The sequence below is a fragment of the Glycine max genome, chromosome 5, assembly GCF_000004515.6.
Source record: "Glycine max cultivar Williams 82 chromosome 5, Glycine_max_v4.0, whole genome shotgun sequence".
NCBI classification, from domain to species: Eukaryota; Viridiplantae; Streptophyta; class Magnoliopsida; order Fabales; family Fabaceae; genus Glycine; species Glycine max.
In genome coordinates this window covers 16,870,104-16,878,628 of record NC_038241.2, presented here as the reverse complement: position 1 = coordinate 16,878,628, position 8,525 = coordinate 16,870,104, and the positions used below count along the sequence as shown (strand labels likewise).

Below are 8,525 nucleotides of genomic sequence, written 5' to 3'. Positions count from 1 at the left end.
CTTAGGTGACAACATTGTGGTGGTAGGGACTACCAGCAAAAATGAATCATCAAAAGAGGAAAACTCTAGATGAGGATTCACTGTTATCAAGCGAGTTAGAGACCTAGCATGACCACAGATCGACCTTCACTCCCTATGGCTCAACACATACCCAGGTATAGGGCCTAACATCCCAACGTGTGTGCAAAAGTATAAGTGTCATGTATGCATAGAGCAATCTAAGAATTACCCCACCCTACTTGCCAAGCAAACAGACAACTCCTAGGTAGATGCAACAAGTACGTCATATGTCAACCACCACAAGATTCAATGGCACAAAAAAAATCCTAACTACGAACGTAATAGATAGATAGATACACACCAAAAGACAATAACATAGCGAAGGTTATACACAAATATGAACAAAGCAAAAGATAAAAGAGAAAAGGGGACATAAATAAAGAAGAAGGCACGATAAAATTCCACACTAATTGAATGGCTTAACTCTCTAACAAGTCCCCAGTGGAGTTGTCATTTGTCGCAACCTACCCTACGATGGGCATGCGAGCGAAAAGCAAAAGTGCGTCTTCCAAAGAGAAAACGTATGGGAGTCGCCACCAATGTTTATTTAAGGAAAACGTTAGAAAAAAACCAAAAAGAGGTCTGTGAATTTTGAAAATAAGGGTTCGGGAGTTGTTTACGCGTAGGGAAGGTATTAGCACCCCACGCACCCGCCTCAAGGGGCGGCAGCCTTTAATCGATTGTGCACAAGGTGACTTCAAAATCATTTATTTTTCCCTTTTTATATTTCTTTATTTTTTCGGGGTCGACAAGGGAGCTACCCTTACTCCTACGTATCCTCAGGTGCGATGAGGAATTCAAACCTACGTAGTTCTTTAAAGTGAGAAAGTTTTTGTGTTGGGTTGGTTTTATGCTTTTGAAAGATTCATTTTAATTACAAACAAAAAGGTCGTTAAGGCATTGGACCTTGAAACAATCTCAAGTGATATTTGATTGAGAGAAGTTAGTTATGAGTTGGTTTTTGTTTATTAGCTTTCAATCTTTTTAAGATAACAAATATTTTATGGCACTAGTGATTGGTTAGGATTAAAATTTACAAAATAAAATGTGATTACCAATGATAGATGAAGAAGATGAATATGCACATAATAACAGAGGGGACCCCTAAGGGTACATAGATTACATTCAACTCTTAAAAATAAAACTAGTCGACTGTTGCACAAAGAACACAGAACAAGAAAACGATGTAGGGAATGATCATGGTCGCGATTCAGTAGTGCCTCGGCTTCGTTTCTTCTTCTTTCTCTCTTTCTCCTTTAGTTCTCTCAACTCCTGAACCTTGGAACCCCTTAACCCCCCCCCCCCCCCAACATGGCTATTTATAGGGAAAAAGCCATTTTGGGGCGGTTGAAGCTCGCCCAGGTGAGTTGATGCTTAGCTCTGAAGGAATGAGCTCGCCCAAGCGAGCTGGTTACTTAGGCATGAAGCTATTTCATGGTCCAAGTGAGCCAGATGCTAGCCTGGGCGAGCTAGGGTCTAGAAAAATCCAAAAAAAGACCCTTTTGCCCCCTTCCTTAGTATCTTTTTGTTTTCTTGATCAAAACACTGAGTGATTCCTCGCTTCGCACTGTAACTGGCACCAAATATCATAATCCGACTAGCAAGAATCAAAATATCAGCGAACGATAGTCCCCGGACAAAATTAGGGTCTGACAGGACTTAGGTATACTAAGTTTTTTTTAAACAATGAAATTTTGCACCAATTAATTGTAATACAATTCAGTTAAATTTTAGATTGAAATTCATTCACTCTAAAATTCTCATAAAACTTGTGTAATAAAATCTAATCCATCGATTAAAATTTCATCTATAATAAATCATTTACAGACAATTTTACAAAACTTTCATCACAGGCAACCCCAAGAATTCCTTTTTTCTAAGACAATCACAAGTCGCACTGCAAACACTTAATAAATAAAATACCACAAACAATTTAGTTACAAAGAATTTATTGGGAAGAATTCTATATAACTGATTTTGTATATTTTTCTAATTGACCATTATTAAGAAATACTAAGTTTATCTATTTTTCATTCTTTCATTAATTACTCAGTTGATTACTAATCACATGCAATTACTCAAAATACATCTTTTCTTATTAAAAACAAATAAGGTTCAATTAAATCAAAATAGAATCACTCAAGTACATACTTATTGGGTTGTAATTTTTTGTGATGTTACCTCCATAGTGGTTTATTCTATTCAGTGTTGTCCAAGTTGAGCATATATGCACCAACTTGAGGGGGTCGGGAGAGTTAACACGTTAAAGCTATGAATTAATACTATGTTTCCTTATTTAGTTAGGAATTAGTTTTTTAATTGGCAAAGGTTAATTAGTTAGAAATTAGTGAATTAGAATCGATGTATTTATTTTTAGATTGATTGTATATTTTATAGGAATAGTACTATGTACAAATACCCTTGAAGTATATGGAATAGAAAGAGAGAAATTAATGCTAGAAACACATTATTTGACACATTCTTTTGAACCTACTTTCTTTTACACAATAATCAAGATTAAACTCAAAGAGAATAACAATCATATTTTACAAAACCAAATTCCAAAAGAAGGAAAAAAATCAATAATTCTGTGGGCATCATCAAACCAAGTATGTCCACCCATGACATTACACACAACACATGAAATCTCCAACCTCCTTCGAGTAATATAATATTTACAAGAAACATATAAATATTGGCACAACAACTTGAAGTAACATAAAAAGATTACACAAGGAGGTTGGACATGTATGATCATTATTCCTTGTGTCCCTAAAATCTCCAACCTTTTTCAGGGACACAAGGAAGAGGATTATTCACACTTTGAACATATATGATTATTTCACAGAAAATAAAATATTACACACATGACACGACCAATGATCCAATAGAAAGTTAAAGAAAGAAGCTTATGACTTATGAGCTAACTAAATGAAGCCAGTTTAAGTTAACATCCACTTGAGGCACCTCTATCTGAAGATTGGGAAGCATAGCTTTGAATCCTTCCCATGAAGCAGTTGTCTCTTCATCACATATCACTGCCTTCAAATTCACAAGACTGGCCACTGAAGATGGTAATTCACACCTTGAACAACTTGTCATATAGAGGTTTCTTAGGTTACACAGATTGCCAAAGTCCTCTGGTAAATTAAGAAGGCTTATACAGTTTGAGATGTCAAGATGCCTTAGATTAGAAAGCTTTCCAATAGAATTTGGTATCCCTTCCAAATCGGTACAAGAACTTAGCCTTATGAGTTTCATATTCACCAACTTTCCAATTTCTAGGGGAAGTGCTAAGAGCTTGTGGCAATTAGTAACACTGAGCTTCTTTAGTGGGGTAATATTACATAGCCCAAAAGGCAACACCACCATATCTTTGCAATAGTCAATGCTCAACTCCACTAGGTTTGGAAATGCATCTCAAATTAGGATGGTACCATTTTGAAAAGCATGACTCAAGTTGCACATGTAGAGTGATAGTTTTTTAAGACTCTTCAGTGTGACAAATGAATGAACAGAAATCCTCTCTAATCTAATTATTTTCAATTTGGATAAAAAGCTGAGTAGCTCAAAATTGTTCAACTCAGAAGGATGGAAGTTGTAATTTGTGACTATGAGAACTTTTAATGTGCTCATTTGCTCCATGGATTCTGGAAAAGAGTACTGATTAGTTCAAAAATTTAAAATCAGAACCTTAACTTTAGCTGGTTGCATGTGTGACCAATGCGAATTGCAAGTTTCATCTGCAAAACCAACCCATATGATGTCAACTATAGAATTTCTACACTTTGCTGGTAAATTTCTGTACTTTAGAGAAAGGTATACGGATAACTAACCAATGGATATGGACAATGTGCGAGCATGGATCTGTGGGGGTTTCTGTTTAGAACAATATCTAAAACAATTTGACAATATTCGGCTTATCATGCCTTGTTGCTTCTCGCCAAGCCCCCATTCATTTTTATTTTCTTTTGTGTCAATAATCAGTCTTTTGCTCCCTTCAAGTTGTTCTTGGGCGCTTTGATAAATTGCAAGCTCTCTTAGAAGATCATGAACAACGATGAAGTGGTTATTGTAGTAATAACTGTCTGTGTCACTTGTATTTTTCCTGGTAAATTAAGAGAAATTAATTCCCTAGGGAAAAAAGTTCTCGAACAAAATTAAAGGTACATGTTCTTTGAGATACTCAGATAGATTACTTGCAAATCTCAGAGCAAGCTTATAAAATGTGATGCCGAATTGTATAGTGCGAAGTTTAAATTAAGTCCAAGATAAATGTTTACTTTTAGAATATTAATATATAAAAGGAACCAATTGTTCCTCGCAACTATTTCTCTTTAAGTCTTTTTAGAGATATATATTACGATTCTGAGAATAAGATATTCATTGTACCTTGCTATTAAGACATTAACCAGATTCATGGACTCTAATTTGTTGATGATGGTCATTGCTTCTATGCCATCATCGTCTAGTCCATACGACTCTGCGAATATATCAATTAGAACAGTAACAGGAATTCTTTGGTCTTCAGGAAATAAGCCAAGGTCCATGAAACACTCTTTGATGACTGTATTATCTTCCAAGACATCCAAGATTTTTTGGAGGTAAGTTAGCAATTCAATGTTAGAATCAAGTATAGAATGACCATGTGATAATTCCTCCACCATCCTTTGCCACAACTCATAAGGTCGATGACTGAGTGACCTACCAATCACTTTAATGGCAAGTGGTAAACCCTTGCAACTTTTCACAACCTGCAATCAGTGCACATAAATATAGTTTGTTATGACTTAGGTGGTGCAAGGTGCAAATATACATTGTTACTTGTAAAAAAATTATTAGGTAATTCGAGATGATCATTATGGTCTATACTGATCTCATATGAGACATAATTAAATATTATTAATTTGTTCTATTAAATTGAAATTTTTAAATGAGTTATATAAACAATGACTGAAACTATGGACACTTGAAAGTCTTAAACCTCCTAATAATTTTTCTGCTTGGTATATAGGGTCAAAACAGTTTGCCATGCATTTTTTTCGTTCAATGATAATGTATTTCTTTTCTAAAAAAAAATCATATAATGGTCTGAAACAACTTTATGATATCTATATAATTCAAAGGAATGCATGATCGGCCCAAATGCGAGTATTATGAAAAAAAATGAAAAAGTTCTAAAATATTATTCATTATTAATATTTGTGACTTAACAAAAATTATTATCTAATATTTAAATAATATAATTAAAAAAATTGTATAATAACAATTAAAATAATTTTATATTATCATTCCACCACAAATATTATCGTGTATAATAAATTTATTGACTTTTACAATAAATAATACTAAAAGTATTTTCATCACCATCCTATTATAACACATCTCTCTAACAACTCTATTTATCTCATTAGTTGACCTTAATTATTTAACAACTTTATTTATCTCATTAGTTGACCTTAATTATTTTACTGGTTCAAATTAAAATACGCAGCTTCTACCTTTTTTGTTACTAGCAACTTTACTGACTTTCTGTCATTTAATATTATAAATGATAAATAATGGAATAGAGTAAATATTGTATACATTGGATGTGTAAAAGATTTTTATAATGTCATCTATACATGTCAGTTTATAAAAAAAATTATAAACTGTATAATAAATTAGTTAATTTTTATAATAATTATCTTAAAAAATATGTTAATCATTGACTTTTAACTATCTGATAGTATAAATTTTATTGTACTAACAAAACATAGAAATTACTGGAAAAAAAAAACAAAAAAATGGAAATTAAACTCAATGAATGTACTAATATTATAAAGTCGCTATTATAAAATATTACTAAAGTTCAGTGATGTGTTAAAAAAGTTAAATAAACGATTTCATTACTGATTTAAAAATATAAAAAAAAACTTATTACATTAATTTAATAAGTAATTTTATATCCTAAAAAATATAAAAAATAATTTTCAAATAAAACACTAATAATTTTAATAAAAAAATTAAATTAATTTAAACAGACTTGTCTTAAAAAATCATTTTTGATTTAAACCTAAATGAATCACTGCATTCTGGATAAGGACATGAATTACTCTTATGCGTCAGAAAGTAAGAACAAGCACCTGTTCGACGATGTCTTCGTCAGGAGTATTTAAACTGTTGCTATCCAAGAGAGCGTAGTGATGGAAAAGGGTCATTGCATCTTCGTAAACTAGTGGTTTTAAGACACATTGGGTGCCAAATCCAGGAAATGCAACCCTTGAAGTCACCAAAATTTTGTAATCTGATAAATAAAATTTAAATTTTTCCACGAGGGCTTCTGAGCCCGGCCATACATCATCCAAAACCAGTAGCATTGGGCTTCCCTCGAATTTCCTTACCAAAAGTCCCAATTGATTAATTGAATCTTCATCAGTTTGAAACTTAGGCACTTGATATCCAAAGTGTTCAAATAGTCTTTCTACAAAAATCTTCAACTTGGGCGTTTTTGAAAAGGTTACAAAATAAATATTTTCCCTGAATTTACCTAGTGAAATCAAAAGTTGTGTGAGCCCAGAGCATTTGATGTGTTATGCATACCTTATCAGAATACATATTTACAATCTATCTATCTATCTATCTATCTATATATATATATATATATATATATATATATATATATATATATATATATATATATATATATAATAATCTAATAATACACGTACATATAACCAATCATCTTAAAATAAATAAGAGAATTTCTATCAATAAGTTTTGATGAGATTGTTTTTAACTTTATTTTTATTTTAGTAAGTTAGGCCATTATCTTATTTAACTATATATATATATACATATGTGTGTGTATATTGTTGCAATAGAATGATTTACTACATTATCATTACAAAAGGATAAAATAAGTGATATGATTAAGTGACACATGACTGTTAAATGGCATTATGGATTGACTTCAAAAAAATTTAAATCTACACAGACCAAAACGAATAAGAAATTTAAAGAATTAAAATCAAATCAAATCATATTTATAAAGAATCAAAACATATTTAAGTGAAACAATTCAACGATAAGCAAGGCTAAAGCAAAATTTAAAAGATATTTTTTACTTTCAATATGTTGGGCTTTTTTACTAACATATGTCAGCTTTTTATCAACATATGAGGCCCTTTTAACAATTATGTTTTTTGTTGGGGAGCCTAAAGTGTAAGCTTTAATTGCTTTATCCTTGGGTCAATCCTTCCTATGAGGGTACCTAAGGGATTAATTTTTTCTAATTTTACCAGGAAAAATACAAGTGACACAAATAGTTACTACTATAATAACCATTTCATCATCCTTGATGACATTCTAAGAGACTTCACAATTTATCGAAGCACCCAAGAACAAGTTGAACTGAGAAAAAGACTTAAGATTGACACAACACAAAATAAACCTGAATGAAGGCTTAGAGAAAAACAGCAAGGCATGATGGTCCACATATTGTCAAATATTTTTTGATGGAATGTTGAACCAAAACCCCAACAAATCCTTGCTCGAACATTGTCTATATCAACTGTTTAGTCATATCTTTCTCTAAAGTATAGACAATTACTTACAAAGTGAAGATGGTAATAACTAAAAACAAAGTTCCTATGATCTATCATTTGTTGCTCTTCTACTATTGAGTATTGACACCATATTAGTTTCTTTTGCAGATGAAATTTCCACAACATGTTGGTCCTACATGCAACCAACTCAAGCTGAGGTTCTGATTTTAAACCTTCAAACTAATTAGTACACCTTTCCAAAGTTCCTGAAAGAAATGAGTAAACTAAAATTTCTAATAGTCATACATCATGGTTTCCATCCTTCTAAAATGAACAATTGTGGGTTGTTTGGCTCATTATCCAACCTTCAGATTAGAGCGGATTTCAGTTCCTCCCTTTACGAGCGGATTTCAGTTCCTCCCTTTACGATAGGGGAATTCATTATGGCTAATTAAAATTTCATTTTGACAAAAAATTATGGTAGAGAAAGCTTACCAAGGTCAGGATGGGTCTCAAGGCTCAAAGATCGGTTATAGAAGTACTTATAGATTTCCTGCCAACAAGATCCCCCATCGATAGTGAAAATCGAACCCATGTTTTTTGGGATATGAGTTTGCTGCCCACCAACTGGCCCAACCTTTGTTGGTAAATGGTACTCCCACCATCCCTAATTATAAGACCTTTTAAACTAATTTATGCCCCTTAAGAAAAGTAGTTAATTTAGTTAATCACATTAAATTTATCAATTAATTATACTATCATTCCAAAATTACCCATTTTATCTCTCTATCTACTTAATTTCTTCTCATTAAAAGGGTCTTATAACTTGTTTTCATGCTCTAATTATTGATTTTAATTGTTGTAGATTTTCTTGTGCAATTAACACTCAATTTAATTATTTTTTTAAATAGAATGTCCACCAAACAAATTTTGGCTCCC

At 32.1% G+C, this 8,525-nt stretch overlaps 1 pseudogene; it reads right to left on the bottom strand.

Annotated features, from left to right (window-relative positions):
- Positions 1-2,976: 2,976 nt before the first annotated feature.
- LOC102666967 (probable disease resistance protein At5g66900) lies at positions 2,977-8,181 on the bottom strand (annotated as a pseudogene).
- Positions 8,182-8,525: the final 344 nt, after the last annotated feature.